This window comes from Ruditapes philippinarum, unplaced genomic scaffold (assembly GCF_026571515.1).
Source record: "Ruditapes philippinarum isolate M1 unplaced genomic scaffold, ASM2657151v2 ctg1314_1_1_1_1, whole genome shotgun sequence".
Lineage (NCBI taxonomy): Eukaryota > Metazoa > Mollusca > Bivalvia > Venerida > Veneridae > Ruditapes > Ruditapes philippinarum.
Window position 1 is genome coordinate 20,602 of NW_026859497.1, and position 20,845 is coordinate 41,446.

Sequence of the window (20,845 nt, forward strand, 5' to 3'; positions counted from 1 at the left end):
AAGACTTTTTACCTCTTATGATTGTAGGGGACAAGACCATATATATTTTTCTATGATACTGCAAAACATCTAGCTGTAATTAACCATTATTTTCGTTTTTGTTACATGTATTTATTTCGTTTAATCATTTCGTTTCATATTTCGTTTGAATATTTCGTTAAACGGTACACGAGCAGCGTTTGAGCAGTACCTCTAGACGCTTGCAGAAATCATAACCACAATGTAGATGAAGTAGAAAAATATCGTTTTTTTTCGCCGATTCAAGATTACATTTTTTGCTCATGATACTGTATAAATTGTGAAGAGGGAAAGAGTAAGATGTGTGTAATTGCATTTCTGGTGGGTGGAAATGTAAGATTTTAGCATTTAATCCTTCATGCGCTTTGTTTAGAAATTTTATTTGTTAAAACGAAATCTTATTTTGTTTAAAAGAAATGAAACACTTGTGACAGCAGAAAACTAAGTATGGATAACAAATTGCTTGAGGGAATGTGTATATAACGAATTGCTTGAGGGAATGTGTATATATTATCATTATATACCAGTTATAATCGATACAATATCATAATTATGGTGTATGTTAACATTGATATATTATAAATTTGTTTTTATTGCATGATTTATTTTTGTAAACATTTATGCACATGCTTTGTAAATGCTTAAAGCAGCACGCCTCCAATTTCATGCTTATTTTCATGAACTTAAAAAAAAATGTTTTAAAGGTAATAAAAATGAATTTGCTTAAAGAAAGCAATCTACACATCACCAACAGCACTCACAACCAACGAAAATTACTAAAATAAGGTCAAAATATTTAAAATATTCGAAAATAATTTTTTGAAATATGGTTTTAAATACTAAAAAAATCAATCAGTAATCGCACATAACTTGCAAATCATTAGTCACATATTGAATCTTTTTTTCTTTACTTAAAATCATAGTACATTTTTCTGAGGTTTGACTTTACTGAAATATTTTGGCTTATCTGGAGGCATGCAGCTTTAATATATCAACAAAAATTTTGACTATCATATATCGAGTTAAATCGCGGATCTTATTCTGTGGTTAACCACTACTGTTTAAGAGTCATATTTAAGTAAGTTAGATAAAGATTTTTACATGAGCGAAAGAAATTATGGTATTCTAGTGTTTGTCATTGCATAACTGTTTAGTAACTGTTTTTTATTCGTTTTGTTTTGTTCTGTTCTTATGAAAATTGCTAATATTGGAAGTGTTTTATCTATACATGTACATTTAGTTTAACCAAGGGAAATGGAATTTGTGCATTTAACAATATGTTATAGGAAGCTGACGATGCGGGGCGTACGGTGCGCTTGTCATTATAGAAATACAAAAATAATTTCCCATAAGAACTGCCAAAAGTTTGACCTTTCACGGGTTCACGGGGTCACGTAAATTTTTTTAACCCCTCTTGCTCATTCATAGTATTTAATGTACATTATATGTATATGATTTGACACATGTATACAAATATGTATCCCTGCATTTTCATATTGTATAGTTTATGTACCGTAAATGAACTTAAAAATTTGAAAAAAACATACATGTATATATTTTATGATAATACTTGTACATAATAAATGTAGCTTGTTGTACGTATGATAATTATGATAGAACTATATGCAAGTTTAATATTCATATGTCTGATTTCAAAATATATTCCTTCTATAGTAACACGATGTTGTTGTTGTTTATTTAGTTGTTGGTGTGGAAAGCCTTCATAACAGCAAGGCTTTAGTGGTTGAGCGTATTTTTCCTCATAAAGCAATAGAAATTGCTTCAGATTAAGTTTTTTCTCTCTTATTTGTTAAATAGGGCTACAGAAAATAAATAACAATTAAGCTTGACAGAAACTGTATGTAGATCAACTCCGTGTTGGAATTGATATTTGACAGTAAAAAATATTATTCATCTTCATTGAGGTTTAGGTTTCCTTAAATGACATAAGTATCAAAATATAAAGTTGAGACATCCTGGTCACACTGCACGGGTATACCGGCAGGTCAATCGGAACATCCTCTGCACTTAAGTGATGAGACAAGCTCAATTACCTCTTTGTGTACGTAATGAAAGCATTGTTCCGAGAAATAAATTAAACAACCATTTCACCAATCGGAACGTCCGAAAAGTTGCGATTGCCTTTATTCATTCCATAAAAGGCGTCGCGCTTCGGTGCGGTTGTATAACTTTTGCAAGCGGATTATCCTCGGCTATTATCTATAGTCCTTACTCATCCGAAGATTGACGGAAAGGGCCGAAAAGTTGCGATTGACACTTTTGCACACTTATATTCCGAGGATTGTTATATATGTCAAAAATACTTATTACATGTATATTCTGACCAGAATTTTCGGGATTTTCACTGAACAGCTTTCCAAGTATCTACTTCAACACACGAGATAAACCAAGCTTCAATTATTGTGGTATAATCACAATAGACTCTTATTCACACACTTAAACTCCGAAGACTCTTATATTATGAACAATTACTCTGGTTTTCTAAAAAAATAATGCCCTGGGTTAATTCATAATAATAACGATAATGCGCGGTTTTTCTTCCAGGTCAAGCAGTGTTCAGAGTATATAACCACTAATTGCTGACCTATTTTCATGACAATGAAATCGAAAGAATTTTTAAGTTTTTATTTTTATTCCTTTTACAATCAGTGCAGTTGTTTCACATTAACATTACTGTAAATCCGGTATTATTAGCGTTGTTTAAAGTTTTCGCTGTTATTTTCGATTCGGTAATTCGAAATTTTTACTTTATTGACGAAATTAATTTGTACAGACGTCTTTTGCTAGTATTATTTCAAACTTTGTAAAATTTTTAATGAAAATCTAACGATTATACTGGATTTGTGTATTGGAGCGGTGGCCTAGTGGTTAAGGTGTCTGATTCTCAACATATGTATAACGGGTTCGAGCCCCAGGCGGGTCATGACCATGTTTCTTCATATGACACCAGTACTGGTTTGCACCAGAAAGCGGACTCGAAAGTGATTAATATATGTTGCAAGAACTTGTTAATTTGAACCAATCAAAAGTGCCCATTGTCAACCAATCAAAACCAAATCCAAAATATCATTAAGTATGCTTAGTCAAAAATTCTAACACGACCTGAATATTTAGCTATTAAACATAGAAGAACCGAAAGTATGTCTTATTATGCAATAACATCACAGTTGACGTTCTATATAGTACGGTAGCACAAAGGTGACATGGTTAAGGTAACATGTGAAGATGGACCATTGATAAAGTTATAGTTTGTCATCTCTCACAGCAATATGAAAGGATGTACACTTGTTATTTCATTTTATTTTAGTTTAAAGTATTGTTTTACACGAGTGTGGAAGATGCTACTTGTTCATTTTTTCTAAAAAAAATCTAAAGATTTATTAAATGATTTTCACAACATAGTCATGTACCAATATTAAAATTTTGTTTTCTTTCATCAGAAGTTTTTTTTTTTGGACTCCAAGAAGTTTACTGTAATCTTTTTCTGCCAAAAAAAATCTAACATCGGCCAATATCATAGCAAATTATTTATTTCCGGAATTTTTTTTTTTCAAAATCTTGGGTATGATTTACAATCACTCATCCTTTATTGCTAATAACTGAATTCCGGTTATTAATGGTTAAAAATTATTGAATACCAAAGATTGTGAAAAATAACATTCAGGAAATGACCGGTTAATTATAATATTGGCCAATGTTAGATACTTTTTGGCAGGAAAGCATTACAGTAAGACTTATACCTTCATCAATGCCATCTTTAAGGTGTCTATTTAAGACGGTTTTAAAGGTTTTTGCTTCAGCAAAAATTGAATGTAGTTGGCATGACTTGAGCCGCGCCATGACAAATCCAACATAATGGGTTTGTGACCAGCATTGATCCAGACCAGCCTGCACATCCGCCCAATCTGATCAGGATCCATGCTGTTCGCTTGCAAACCCTATAACAAGTAGAGAAACTGATAGCAAACAGCCTGGATCCTGATCAGACTGCGCGGATGCGCAGGCTGGTCTGGATCCATGCTGGTCGCAAACCCATTATGTTGGTTTTGTCATGACACGGTTCGCTTAATTTCAACCCCTCCTTACCCTCCGAAACCCCTTTCCCCACACCCTTAACAACATACCCCTTCATCCTGTAACATGTGTCAACATGACATTTGTGTTGTAGTACTTTTGTTGTTATGTCTGTGATAAAAAATGTTTTTAATAATTATTTTTTTTTAATTTATATTATTTGTATAGTCAACCAAACAATGTTTTGTAAGATAATGACTCAATGCTGAGAATTAGACATGTCAAAAATACAGAAAAAGCTTGATACTGAAATCAATTAAATTCTTTATAATTAAACACATAAAAAGTTGGATATTAAACATTTAATGTGAATATATTTATTGCATACTTTAGCATATTGTCACCTTTGTGCAATAACTGATTAACTACTAATAAATTTAGAAGGACTTGTTACGTTATTGCACTAAGGTGATGATTAATGTAGTTTATTAAGGTTCATCACATACAGTAAACATTGACTATGAACAATATTTTTTGGACGCCCTTACAGTAAATTCATAGTTACGCCCTGAGTGGCGGCATGGCCAAGTGGTTATAATGTCAGACTGGAAATCTAAGGATTACTGGCCGTGTCATTTCCTTAAAAACGGGATAAGTAAACCTTTAAAGATGAAATGTTTATTTGGATATAGTATCTGGATTTACCGGAATATAATTATAATGATTTTTTTTGGTTTCTAAATGCACTTAATGTGTAATTATTATCAATAATTCACTTCTTAATGTATATTTCCATGTGGTAATTCCATATGCTCGCATGTGGTAATTCCATATGCTCGCATGTGGTGATTCCATATGCTCGCATGTGGTAATTCCATATGCTCGCATGTGGTGAGTCCATATGCTCGCATGTGGTGATTCCATATGCTCGCATGTGGTGATTCCATATGCTCCCATGTGGTGATTCCATATGCTCGCATGTGGTGATTCCATATGCTCCCATGTGGTGATTCCATATGCTCACATGAGGTAATTCCATATGCTCGTATGTGGTGATTCCATATGCTCGCATGTGGTGATTCCATATGCTCGCATGTGGTGATTCCATATGCTCGCATGTGGTGATTCCATATGCTCGCATGTGGTGATTCCATATGCTCGTATGTGGTGATTCCATATGCTCACATGTGGTAATTCCATATGCTCGCATGTGGTGATTCCATATGCTCGCATGTGGTGATTCCATATGCTCGCATGTGGTGATTTCATATGCTCGCATGTGGTAATTCCATATGCTTGCATGTGGTGATTCCCATATGCTCGCATGTGGTAATTCCATATGCTCGCATGTGATAATTCCATATGCTTGCATGTGTTTATTCCATATGCTCGCATGTGGTAATTCCATATGCTCGCATGTGGTAATCCATATGCTCGCATGTTGGTAATTCCATATGCTCGCATGTGGTGATTCCATATGCTCGCATGTGGTGATTCCATATGCTCGCATGTTGTAATTCCATATGCTCATATGTGGTAATTCCATATGCTCATATGTGGTAATTCCATATGCTTGCATGTGGTGATTCTATATGCTCGCATGTGGTTATCCATTATGCTCACATGATGTAATTCCATATGCTCACATGTTGTAATTCCATATGCTCACATGTAGTAATTCCATATGCTCGCATGGGGTGATTCCATATGCTCGCATGTGGTAATTCCATATGCTCGCATGTGGTAATTCCATATGCTTGGCATGTGTTAATTCCATATGCTCGCATGTGGTTATTCCATATGCTCGCAATGTGGTAATTCAATATGCTCGCATGTGGTAATTCCATATGCTCGCATGTGGGTGATTCCATATGCTCGCATGTGATGATTCCATATGCTCGCATGTGGTAATTCCATATGCTCATATGTGGTTATTCCATATGCTTGCATGTGATGATTCTATATGCTCGCATGTGGTTAACCATTATGCTCACATGATGTAATTCCATATGCTCACATGTTGTAATTCCATATGCTCACATGTAGTAATTCCATATGCTCGCATGTGGTGATTCCATATGCTTGCATGTGGTAATTCCATATGCTCGCATGTGGAAATTCCATATGCTCGCATGTGGTAATTCCATATGCTCGCATGTGGTAATTCCATATGCTCGCATGTTGTAATTCCATATGCTCGCATGTGGTGATTCCATATGCTTGCATGTGGTAATTCCATATGCTCATATGTGGTAATTCCATATGCTCATATGTGGTAATTCCATATGCTTGCATGTGGTGATTCCATATGCTTGCATGTGGTGATTCCATATGCTCACATGTGTTATATGTGTTTCATATGTGGCTATACACCAAAAGGCTTTACATTTATATTCAGAATGCAGCCTCTTGTCTCAAAATATCAAACATGCAGGTGTTTTCATAAACGCAGAAAACATGCTATTAAAAAACAACACGTAATATAATTAAACGGTGAAAGAAGTGTTTCAGAAAAGAGCTGGTATGTTTTGGGGTTGATTTTTGCGATGGGACCAACTTGGTTTGGGACCAAAAGGTCCGATTTTCTATTCATATCGTGAAATCAATATATATAACAAAATGGCAAAAGTTTGGTGAGAAAAAATACGGAACAACTCCTAGATAATGATTTACTTATAGTGCTTGATACAAAATAAAAGATGTCAAGTAGACATCTAAGGACATTTTTGTTCTAACTAGTAATCAAATAAAAGGTAAATAAATACAGGTACTTTATTTTCTTTTGTCACATACCTGAAAGCATGAGATACGTTATTTGACCTAGGTGGACAGAAGCTGTGAAACCTGTACGTTATTTGACCTTTGTAAACAGAGCTAGGGGTGACATGGTCAAAGGTGATAGTAGCATTGATTTGACCTAAAATATGTTTAACCTTGTTATTTTAGTAAATAACAAAACACCGAGAACGGACATACCAATAATTTTCGTACTCGGATGTTGCATACCTTAACAGTAAAAAAAATATATTTTTTAATATAATGGATATCTTATTGCATAAATAACAAGGTTAAACACATTTTAGGTCAATTCAATGCCACTAGCACCCTTAGACATGGTGAGAAAAAATAATAACCATTTAAACGGCAACCTAATAACTGTGTTAACTGCGTTAAACGACAGTTCTTAAACAATCCTTAGGTTTTCAACATTAACTTTGTTTCTTTATGACAAAATATGCCATTTTGTTGTACCCTAAGTAATTACAATACATATCCAAATATTAACTATTTTCCGCTAGGGTCGTAACATATTCGATCAGATCTGAAAAAGATACATTGTTGAGTACAACTACAATACAAACAATTGATATATCTTGTTATAAAAAAGCTAAAGTAATATCTAGTATCAATTTATAACTTTTTCACCCCTTTGTCAAATATTAACATCGGTTACCGGTTATTGAATTTCTAACCGGGTTTTAGCTAAATCCGACCGAACCCATTTAAACGGCTCTGAACAGGGCACGTGTTTGGTTCTGGTGGGTTTTTATATCACACCAACACAGTAGAGGTCATTTGGCGACTTGCCAGCTTTACTAGTTGGGAAAGACCTCAGGCGGCGCCTTTCCGAAGTTTCCGTGCTTTATTTCAGCATGGCCGTTATAAAAGGTGTGACCTCAAGAAAGGGAATGGGCCCAGAGGAGAGCCACCAACGTTCCGTTAGCTAGCTTAATCACTTCCTCACATGACAGGAAACTAAATCCCTGTCAGGATTTGAAACTAAAGTGGTGTGGGGAAATTAGTACGAAACACAGCAAGTGATAAGTGATACTTGAAACACTTAAAGAACTATAGAAAGAACTTCTTTTAAGTGCTGTTTGACATTGTTGATGAAGGAGAAACGGCACTAGAAATACTTAAGACGAAATAAAGGAAACTAAAAGAACCATAGATACAACAAATCTGTATTGCTCACTACTTTTGTACATTGCTTTGATGATTGTGAAACTGAATTTTGAAAAATGCCACAGACACAATTACATTATTGAAAAATACAATGGTCGGGAAGAAAATATACAAGGGGTTGCTAATAGATGACCTTGATTGATATAACCGTGACATTGTTCTCTAAATGAGCCGCGTCACGACAAAACCAATGTAATGCGTTTGCGAGCAGCATGGATCCAGACCAGCCTGCACATCCGCGCAATCTGATCAGGATCCATGCTGTTCGCTTACAAACCCTATTACAAGTAGAGAAACTGATGGCTAGCGAACAGCATGGATCCTGATCAGACTGCGCGGATGGGCAGGCTGGTCCGGATCCATGCTGGTCGCAAACGCATTATGTTGGTTTTGTCGTGACGCGGCTCAAATACATGAAAAGAAATGATTGGAAGATCTAACCTAAAATACAAGCATGAAAAGTCATGCAAAAGATAAGTGTTTTGGTAATCTTCTTCAAGTATATAACGATTTTACGAACTTGGTGATAAAAATTATAATATAGATAAGTATTAGAAACATTGTTTTCATAGCGCTTTCAATTGATAAGAGGAAGAATATGTTAATTATAATAGAACAAACAAAGTGTTCACGGAAATTTGATAAAGTCGGAGAATACAAATGTACGGTTTATTTAATTTATCCAACCACAGGTCATATTATGATTATAATTATCATAAGGGCTTTCAAATGATTAAAGGAAAAAGATGTTATAAGAAAAGAAACAAAGTGTTCATGGAAATTTGATTTATTCGGAGAATAAAATTGTACGGTTTATTTATTTAATTTATGCAACCACAGGTCATATTATATATTATGACGTGTATAACAACTTTCTTAAGCATAAACAAAACATGTAACCAAAATAGTTTACAAAAAACAAACATTTTTTATGTTAAGTACGCTTCATTTGTGTTTAAGACTGTGCGACAATCGTTACAATGCGGCTGAGACTTTTTGATGTCAAGTGCATACTATTAACCGCCATAATGGTATTGTTATCAGATAATTACTTCAGTTGCTGATTTGATACAAATGTACTAAAATTGGGTATTACGAAAAGTATAGAAAATAGGGCGAGAGCAGCCTCTGATACATTATCCGAAATACAGTAAACTTCACTTATAGCGAACACGGTTATAACGAACTTCCGGTTATAAGGAACAATTTATTTTGGCCCGAATTTTGCCCATCTTTATTTAATGTAATAATAATATACGGTTATAGCGAACACGGTTTTAAGGAATTAACCTCTTGTCAAAGTTTGGAATCCTTAACTTAAAGCAGCTTGATGGAGGTATTCATGCTAGTTTTCACGAAAATTTTGAGAATGTATTTTAAATTAAAATATTGTGAAGTGAACAGAAAAAAATGAACGACACATTGCAAATTGCACTTTTCAATCCATGTAAATTACCAAAAGAGGTCAAAAATATGCAAAAATAGCCCTTACTGCGTTAGTCACGCATTAGAAACATGGTGATAAATACTGCAAAATCAATAATTAATCAAACATAAATTGTTACTTGAATCTTAAAACTTTCTTGAAATCTTAGTACATGTACGTTTTCTTCTAATTTGATTTTCTTGAAATAGTTTGGCTTATCTGGAGGCATGCAGCTTTAAGGAAGTTATAGTTTAACAAAAGTGGTAAGCCTGATTGAAACAAGTTATTATGTGGAAATTATATAAGAGTATATAAAGGAAAGAGTCCTTTTGCAATCCTCGTTCATAGAACTTTCCACATTTACATACCTTGTGACACAAGAGTTAACCATTTGATACGCAAAGAAAAAAAGTGTTGGATATTTCTGTAGATACTTAAATGGAATTTATCATGTCAGATAAGAATATGAACCACTCTCTAGTTAGCAAATTGATATTGCTATACGTATGCTTTCAATTCATGGAGTGCAGGGAATACACTGACGGACCATTGTTTCTTAATTATTCAGCCAATTCGGACGTTTACAATTGTTCCCTCAAACCCGCGTCTGAAGAAACAGTTGCAGAGCTTGGACAGGTAATCAATAAAGACAACCGTTTGATAGAATTAGAGATTACTATAAAATCTAACTCATCAGCTGCAAAAGGGTCCTACACTTCTTCAACGCAATGGCTGTTACCAATCACAGACTCTGGAAGGCGTTTACTAATTTTGCATAAAAATTACACAATACTCTCTTTAGGCACATTATCGTATGGAATTGCCCAAATTCATCTTCACATTCACCAAGAGCCAGACGAGTGTTTAGAAAATGCTACTTCTGTCGGCGTTGAAAACCTACTCCAGCACATGGTGTTGTCGCTTGCAGACACGGTGGATTCTAGAAATAAAGACAGAAAAGATACGATTTACATTTGTAATGGCACAGTAAATGACCCTGATAATGGACATTGTTGTAAACTCTCAGCAGATATTACAAACATAACTTGTGAAGCTCTTCGAGATGACTCGATGTTCGACATCATGTTATGGATGATGGCTATAGGTGGACAATTGTTCTCAATGCAGATTGTACATTTCATTCTAAAAGACGTTAATTTTTACGCGTATTATAAAAAACACACATTCAGTCTAAACGACGCCAGTTTCTATGTACGAGTTGCTATATCGAAAGATCGTGATACATTGAAGGATAGAAAAAAGTTTGTTAAGTATAGAAATAAGTTTGAAAAGGTTTCTGTTACACCCGACTGCTTGCATAATTTTCGAGAAAAACTTATGAAATGTATTTCCGACGGTCCGATGGATATCAATAAAGTTGAAACATTTACTTTTCGGTTAAACTCAGGAACTCTTTCTTGCTTAGTAGACAACGAGCATCTGCAACCAGAAACTTCTGCGGTTCCAACTATATTAAACTTTCTCTTTTCAGCTGTAAAGGAAGTTTTTCCTCCAACACCGCCCGAAAGACTTGCAATAGTGCTTAGCTTTCCTTTAATCCTCATCTTTAGTTTGCCAAACATTATCCTTGCGCTCGATACACGTTTCGCAATCGGTCATTCTCTTTTTACGTTAATGTCACTAATAATGACACCTATTTTAATACTAAGATATAGAGAGATCCTTGCTAGAAAACCAAATAACGTAAATGCAGACCTTAATTATTATTTTTATTATTTGACCGTTTTAACTTTAGGAAACGTAAATGGTGTAAGTATGATTTTTTACACCCAATGCCTTTATTATACAATGTTAGGTATAATTTTGAACTACGAGAAATGTTTTCCATACGTTATTTTGATTTTGATGTTCTTCAAGTTTGCTTTCACTTTCGTAAACGATGCGAGACAAAATAATCATAAACTGACTATTCGGATTTTCAAAACAATACGTGAACTTAGTGTAGAATCACAGTGTGATGTAACAAATCAAGTATATATATTACAAGAAAACTCTGGCCGTGACTGTTTTTCCAGATTTGCTGTTTGTGAAGATGGAACAGTTTCTTTCCTGACCTCTGGTCTCATGGTGTTTAATAAATTGATACAACCAGAAAATATTTATGTAAAGCACATTCATAAGACTTTTCTTAACGATGTTGCATCATTGCCTGGACAATTAACTCCAGGGTCAAAGATGTTAAGATTTTTCAAAAGTGTAGCAGAAATAATAAGTATCATAGTTTTACTATCGGTTATAGCAATATTTGTTTTAACGTTTACAAAGGATGACGATATATCAGATTTAGTTCTAACATTTGTAACGTTCGTAACTGGGGAGGCTTCATCAAAACTGATCACGTTTTGGTATCGAGGCAAGTCATTATCGTCTGATGAAGATGACATTTACTTCAAAGAATTAGTTAGAAATTATTTAACAAAACATGAAGAACAATTGCCTATTGAAGAATTTGATTATGATCTAACTTGTATAGGTGAGCAAGATGAATCAAATCCAGACAAGACGTGCATGCTTATTGAAAATTTAGATACGGAGGATGAAGCCTGGTATGTAGTCCCAATAAAAATGTCCGAAGAGAAAAATTTGAGTGGTTCGCAGGTTGAGACTGTATAATACAGGAAATTCTGTACCACTTCCATAACACTTGATATATTGATAAGATATATATCTGCCTAAAATATAAAAAGACTGCTCTACTCATTTTATGAAGGAAAATTCCGCTGGATATTTATAGAAATTTCCGTTAGCCACATGAGTTAGTACTCGTTTATAGAATTGAAAGGGATGATGGCAAAATGTTAACTAATTGTGACTTTCACCCGTTCACTCACTAGATACCCTTGGATTCGCATACTGTCACTTTAATGTTTATTTTTCTCGCAAACTGTCTTTTTCCTCTCTTGACTTCTTGCAATTGATTTTAATTTCTTTTTTTCTGTCCTGTTAAAAGGAATTTAATGAAGGATATCTAAAGATAGTAATTTTTTATATGAAATTGGAATCGATATAGGAAGATGTAGTAACATTTTTTAGAGACATAGATAACATCTATATATCTGCGTTCAGATTTTTATGATACTTTAGATTGTGATATTAAACGCTGAAATGTTAAGACTTTTTACCTCTTATGATTGTAGGGGACAAGACCATATATATTTTTCTATGATACTGCAAAACATCTAGCTGTAATTAACCATTATTTTCGTTTTTGTTACATGTATATATTTATGATGTAAGGGCCGAGAATACATACGAACTACTTTCGCAGTTTTGCAGCGACCATCTAGATTTTGACCTAGGGGATTATTTTGTCCAGCGTGTGCACCGTTTAGGCTCTCTTCGTCGCGCTAGTGGTCTTACGCAAACTCCCAGACGTCCAATCATTGTCGCTTTTCGAGATTTTAGCGACACAGAGTTCATCCTTCAGCAAGCTAGAAAACTGAAGCATACACGATATAGTATTGATAGGGACTATCCGAAGGAAATTGCTAGCGCAAGAAAACGACTTTGGGGCCGTTATCGCAATGAAAGAGATTCGCATGGTTCAGAGGTAAAACTCGCGTATCCAGCGAAACTCATTGTAAAGGGACGAGTTATAGCAGACGAGTTCCCCGACTGGCATGAAATCTTGAACCAAGACAGGTGTAAAATGTTTATGGGTCAAAATAGTTCGCATAGTAAACATAACCAAAGTGTCTACTCTGTTTCAACGGAAGCCGATAACTCTGTTAGCAACCCTCAATTTTTACAATCGCCGGCGCATCCTAGTGATAGTCGAAATCAAACATATCGCATACCACCACGAATACCTACGTATAGCCAAGTAACAGCGGGAACTGCCTCTAGCTCGCCAAATATACCCCATTTTAGCATTGTATCGTCTGCTTTAACAGTAGACGACAGACGGCACGTGGAGCGTGACAACCTAGTGAACGGTAGTGGCACGGACGGTCATAATTTTTCACCTAATTCCGTATTAATCGAAAATCACGAGAAAATCACCGGACAATAGGACAATAGGAGAGACAACCTATTAAATGTGCACTTTTAAATGTACAGTGTCTCGTTTCCAAAAATGTAAATAAACTAGAAACACCCGAATTACGGACTTTATTCGATGATTACAGTATGATTTTCTTGACAGAAACTTGGTCGAGTGAATATATTAACATGAAGGTTGACGGTTTTGAGTTATTTAGTCTACATCGGTCGGAGAAAAATAGCTATAGTAAAAGAAACTCTGGCGGCGTTGCTGTATACGTAAAACTTGACTAGATTGATTTTGTGTCTTTATACAGCACAGATAGCGATGATATTTTGTGGCTGAAAATTGACGGTTCAGTATTTGATTTACATAATGATATATTTTTGTGTCTTTGTTATGTAGTACCGAAAGGAAGCTCAAGAGAAGCTTACATTTTGTCAAATATATATGATAGAGTTTTAAATGAAATGGTAAAATTAGTAGTATCACAAATGATAATTGTTCTTTTATAGTTCTAGGGGATTTAAATAGCCGAGTTGGTCAGTTGAATGATTATGTCAATGATGATGAATTAGATATACATATTAGCTCCTTTCTACCTGATAATTATGTACCAGATCATGTTTTACCAAGAATGTCTCAAGATTTTGGGACAAACCAGAATGGAACATTGCTTTTAGACTTTTGTAAGCAATCTGGCCTCAGAATACTAAACGGTCGTATAGGAAAAGATGCAAATATAGGGAAATACACATTTATTGGTCCGCTCGGAAATAGTTTAGTTGATTATGTATTAGCAAGTGGAAATATTTTTAAATTGTGTGATTCCTTTGAAGTGCTAGATCCTAATATATTATCTGACCATTGTGTAGTAACATTTAGCCTTTCTGCAAAATTGCAAGATATAGATTTGTTAGATGAAAATGTTTGTAGCAATATAGAATATACGTATAAATGGAATACAGATAAGTTACATGATTATAAACGAAATCTGTCTGAGGATTTAGTGTTACAACAAATAAATAATCTTACATCTGAATTAAACGCTGTAGTAAATAGCAATGATGTTGACGAAAACATATCTTGTTTTTTAACTATAATTGACAGAGTTTGCTCCCCACTATTTAAGCATGTACCGAAAAACCCAGTAAACACTCCTGTTATAGATATGAAGCAAAAATGGTTTGACGATGAATGTGCGTCAAAACGAGACTTTTTCTATAAATGCCTAAATGTGTATCGAAATTGTAAAAGTGATAGTTAATAAAGTAAATATGTGCAGAGCAAGGTCGCAGTATAAAACACATGTTAAGGGAAAAGCGTTTATAGATATAGACAATTTAATACAAATAAATTGATTAAAGCCAGGGTTGAAAATGCAAAGCAGTATTGGAAAATGTTGAAAGGGTTATTCTGGTAATACCGTTAATTCAATGTCACCTTCAACTGAACATTTCGCCAGATATTTTAAAGCCATTAATAACCCGGAAAATACTTTTTACCAGGCAGATGAAGATATGTTATTTTTTAACGATAGATATTTAAATGGGGAACTTCAAGTAATGTTTTCTGAATTAGACGCAGAGATAAGTAACTTAGAAATTGTAAAGCAGTTAAACAGCTTAAGAACAGTGCTAGTGGAGGACCCGATCTATTACTCAATGAATTTTTTAAGCATGGTATAGACATATTACTACCGTATTTATTCCAATTATTTAATAAATGTTTAAATATGGGTTATTTTCCAAGTGCATGGAGCGACGGTTTTATTGTGCCAATTTTAAAAGTGGTGACTTAAGGGAGCCAAGTAATTATAGAGGTATTACCCTATTAAGTGTGTTAGGTAAACTGTTCACTAGAATTTTGAATAACAGGTTGAATGCATGGGCCGAAAATTATAATGTTTATATAGAGGCGCAGGCCGGTTTTTCGAAAAAATATGAGTACAGTAGATAATATTTTTGTTTTTAAGCAGCCTTATATCTTATACGTTAAACAATAAAGAAAAACTTTTTTGTGCATTTGTTGATTTTCAAAAGGCCTTTGATTTTGTGGTAAGAGATATTTTTGTGGTACAAACTTATTAAATTAGGAATAAGAGGGAACATTTTAAATGTGATTAAGTCAATGTATGAGTGTGTAAAATCACAAGTTAAAGTTTTTAACTCTTTAAGTGAAGTTTTTGAGTGTCATTTAGGGGTCCGTCAAGGTGAATGTCTATCACCTTTCCTATTTAGCATGTTTTTAAACGATATAGAAGATATATTTATTAAATAAAGGTATAGAAGGCATTGATATTGGTACCATGAAACTATGTTTACTATTGTATGCGGATGACATTGTATTATTTTCTCATTCTGCAGATGGCTTACAGAATTCATTAAATGTGTTACAAGAATATTGTTCTAAATGGAAGCTTACTGTCAATACTAAGAAAACAAAAATTATGATTTTTAGAAAAGCTGGACGTCTTCCTGAAAATTTAGTATTCACTTATAATGATGAAAATATAGAAATTGTTAGCAAGTTTAAATATCTGGGTGTTATATTTACGACAGGAGGTGTTTTTAATGAAATGGACAAAATGTTAGCAGGCCAAGCTTTGAAAGCAACTTTTCAACTTGATAAATATTTGTATAAGTTCACACCAATCACACCTAAACATATGTTAAATTTGTATGATAAATTAGTAACGCCTGTAATGAATTATTGTTCTGAAGTATGGGGATTTCACAAAGCTACTCATATAGAAAGAGCGCATCTTAGTTTTGCAAAAGATTATTAGGTGTTAAAAATAAGTTGTCAAAATGCATTTGTTTATGGTGAAACCGGAAGAGTCTCTTATATTACTCATAGATATTTACATATAATACGGTACTGGTTAAAGTTATGTCAAAGTGATGATGTTAAATATGCAAAGAAAATGTACAATGTTTTAAAAAGTGATCTTGAATCCCATCCTAATCATATAGGTTGGGTATACAATGTAAAAAGGTTATTATCTAGATTAGGATTTTATGATGTTTGGTTAAACCAAGGAGTTGGTGATGTCAATATATTTTTGAATATTCTAAAGACACGATTGTACGATATATACCAACAGGACTGGAATGCAAGTTTACAGGAATCATCAAGAGCATTATTTTACAGAACAATTTCTAGTTTTAATTTTCAGAATTACTTAAATGTTTTAAATGTAGAAAAATATAGAAAGGCAATGTCTAGATTGAGAATGTCATCCCATAGGTTAGAAATTGAAACAGGTAGATGGAGAAAACCTATAAGCACACCAATTGAACAAAGAAAGTGTAAATTTTGCAATGTACTAGAGGATGAATTTCATTTTATTATTGAGTGTACACTTTACGCTGATCTCAGGCGTCAGTATATAAATAGAAATTACTGGGTTCATCCAAATTATATTAAATTTGTAGAGTTGATTAATACCACAAATGTAGTCGACATAAAGAAGTTAGCAGCTTATATTTACAATGCATTTGAAAAAAGAACATTGCTGCTATCAACAATTTAGTTATATGTTTAAATGTTTAAAAAAAGAAATGTACACATGTGGTTATAATATTATACTAACTATGTTTACATGTTTTCTATAAATAGATGCTTTGTCTCTCCCTACATGTATGTTAGTATAGAAATGAAATGTAGAAATAAATCTGTCATTGATATATGATTACCTACATGTATATCCAGTACAATATTGTTAACACCTATATAATTACATATTGTTTTCAACATTGAATGTTATATTGCTGCATGTACATGGGCCATAAATGGCTTACTACTTAATAAAGATATATATATATTTATTTCGTTTAATCATTTCGTTTCATATTTCGTTTGAATATTTCGTTAAAACGGTACACGAGCAGCGTTTGAGCAGTACTCTAGACGCTTGCAGAAATCATAACCACAATGTAGATGAAGTAGAAAAATATCTCTTTTTTTCGCCGATTCAAGATTACATTTTTTGCTCATGATACTGTATTAAATTGTGAAGAGGGAAAGAGTAAGATGTGTGTGTAATTGCATTTTCTGGTGGGTGGAAATGTAAGATTTTAGCATTTAATCCTTCATGCGCTTTGTTTAGAAATTTTTATTTGTTAAAACGAAATCTTATTTGTTTTTAAAAGAAATGAAACACTTTGTGACAGCAGAAAACTAAGTATGGATAACAAATTGCTTGAGGGAATGTGTATATAACGAATTGCTTGAGGGAATGTGTATATATTATCATTATATACCAGTTATAATCGATACAATATCATAATTATGTTGTAGGTTAACATTGATATATTATAAATTTGTTTTTATTGCATGATTTATTTTTGTAAACATTTATGCACATGCTTTGTAAATGCTTAAAGTTATATTCCTGGTCAAATTCATCAAAACAGATTGTCAAATTAACGCCTTATTGTTATCAAATGCATTATTTAACTAGTATTGACAAAGTTCTCCAACTTAGAAACGCTCTCCGTAACATTTCTGACCATTCTAAAAAATGCATTTTCTTATTTGACTGGGTTAGTCAAATAAGATTTTTATATTTTGGCGGGAAGCCCTTCGATTATTTTTCCGTAAATGTTCGGATCTGAGTCACGTGATATGATTTACCAAACCAAAATAAATGGCGGACAATACGAAAGGTGTGTCACGTATACGAGAAATAAATTTTGAGATTGGAAAAGAAAAAGCGAAAAAGTGGGGGAAGAAACTGTGATTTAATTCAATCAAGGATATACTCCGGTAGTGATTCAAAGCGATGAAAAGTTTCTAAAAAGGGTAATTAAAACAAAAAGGCGACCGTGAAGTTGTTAATCTGATTGGACAGGTGAGGTTGATCATCGTTTTTGTTTGCATTTAATTTTTTTTCTAGAAAAAATTCACCTACGAATATATAAACACAGGATATTGTGTTATAGTTTTTACGATGGTTTTGGACTTTATGATAAAAGAAATTAAGGCTTGCCGAATCCACGTCTGTGAATCAAGTTTTCGTTCACTGTAAATTTTCGTACCAATAAATATTTGTTAACAAATTTATAACAGGTTTTAAAATAAAGATCCTGAGCCTAATCCTTTACAATTTTATGGCGTATGTTCATTGTAACCATTGTAATATCGTTTAAATGACCAATCACTTATCTTTTAAGAATCATTTAAGGACACAACAAATTATATTTTTAGAAATAAATTTATATTTTCCAATCACATTATTGTTTTTTACTGTAAGCTGTTAGTAACTACAATGCTGTGAAATAGATTAGCCACATGTGTCTCAAAAAGGGTTAGAACTAGTTGACTAGCAGAACAGGGGCATTTTCTTCAAAGCATGTTTCAACTATTCAAGGGTAAGTCCTTAAATGTGACGTTTCCTTTGATTTTGAGATAATTTTGCTTTTGGGCAAACCTTGGACCGACATTTTTAAGCAATAACAAGCCCGTAAGTCTGATTATTGATCTACTATCCAGGGTTGTTGAATCTTAAAAGAAATAAAGTTAGAAAAAATATAAAATGTTGTCTGGAAAATCGCACGAAAATCAATATTTTTGTCTCATTTGAATCATTTTTTGCAGTTAAAAATTTCAGCATTTCACAAATTTGAAAAATAGTAGTCATGGACCAATAACCATAATTGTGCTGGGAAACGTTATAATAATTCTTATTGACAACCCCCTTCTTCCTTATAAGCAAGCAGTGCAGCAATTCATGGTATTGTAATTTTTGGTTTGAATAGTCAAGATTTTAGGCCATGGGTACTAGTATGCTATATTTTTTCAAATTACAGAAATAAGTCAATTTCATCATCATCATGTGTTGCAATACCACTACCAGGGACATCAAAGATGAAACCTGCGACTTCAGTGCATATGCAGAGGAGAAGTAAAGTACAACCCATTTTTTGTCCGAAAAGTGGGGGGGGGAAACCAAAGGGGGGGGTTATAATAATTACCTTTTCAAAATTTGCTATTTATAACTATATACTTGCATAACTGAATTTTACTTAATATAATTTCATATAGAAACTGATTTGAACATATATTATTATTCTGTTTTGGGGTTTTAGTCACATACGACGACACAGTTATAGGCTATTATCGCGAACTTAGTATTCCCAGCAGTAATTACTGGGGAGGAAGATCCTCAGATGCCTTCGATGCAGTTATCATTTCCCAGCCCACAAACGGGCACCTTTAGTTTGAACTACGTTCCCGTAAGGGTAGCCCGGATGTTTCCCACATTTTAAAAATCCAAAGTCCCGTTTGGGAAATTTGAAAAAACCCCCAGCGGTGAAGGGAAGTTTGGGGTTTTTTAAGCAACGGGAACCCTTTAAACCCCTTTGGCCAGGAAAAACTTATATAAATGCTGAAATTAGTTTTTTTTTTAGTTTATTTTAACCCCAAAAAAAAAAATATATAAAATGTTTAACATTATCCATAATAACTATGAACAGATAAATTTATAATGATTTAAATATTAAAAAAATTAAAGACATTTTTTAAAGGGGATTTTAATTTCTGTATTTGAAAAAGAAAAAAAAGCATTAAAATGGTTAATTTTGGTCCAATTTAAAAATTTTTGGGTTTTCATTTAAAGGAAAGAGTTTTTTATTTTTTTGACTCCTAATATTATTATAAAAGGGAATTGTTTACTGAGGTGAAAAAATAAAAGAAAGGGGGGTTTAACTTTAGGTTTTTAAAAACCCAAATTTTGAAAAAAAATTATAAGGCCGCGTTTATACAAAACCCAAAATTTAAAGGTTTTTGCGACCCGCATGGTCCCGGGCCCGCCCGCGGAAACTGCGCAGTTGATCAGGATCCCTGTTTTTTAAACTTTTAAAAAACCCCAAAAAAGTTTGGAACTAAATACCGAACAGGGTGGGTCCTTTTTCGACTGCGCGGAAACGCAGGCTGGTTTGGATTTTCCAAGTGGGCGCAAACCCCACCCCACTATGTTGGTTTTCGTGAGCGGGGCCCTTATGGTTTTTGGAAAAGGTTTGGGTTTTAGTCAATTCTCAGCCATACAAAAATTACGGGTTCCTCAAAAAGTGGGGGTAACTTTTTTTTAGTTTCAATCAAACATCAAAAATTTCTAATTTCTAGGGTTTTTTTTTTCAAAAACTAAATTTCATTTTTATGTCAGATTTCTTGTTGGCTACAAAATTTTCATTTTTTTAAAAAAATTTTGAAATGTACAACATGAAAATTTAAAAAACTTTCTTTTTAGACAAAGTGTTTAAAAAGGGTTTAAAAAGGGGGATACATGTTTTTTAAAAAAACCATCATTGGAATTTTAAACACGGCCCCGGTTTGGGGCCCCTGGCCAGTTTAAAATTTGTTTGGGCCCGTGAAATTTTAAAAAATTTTAGTTA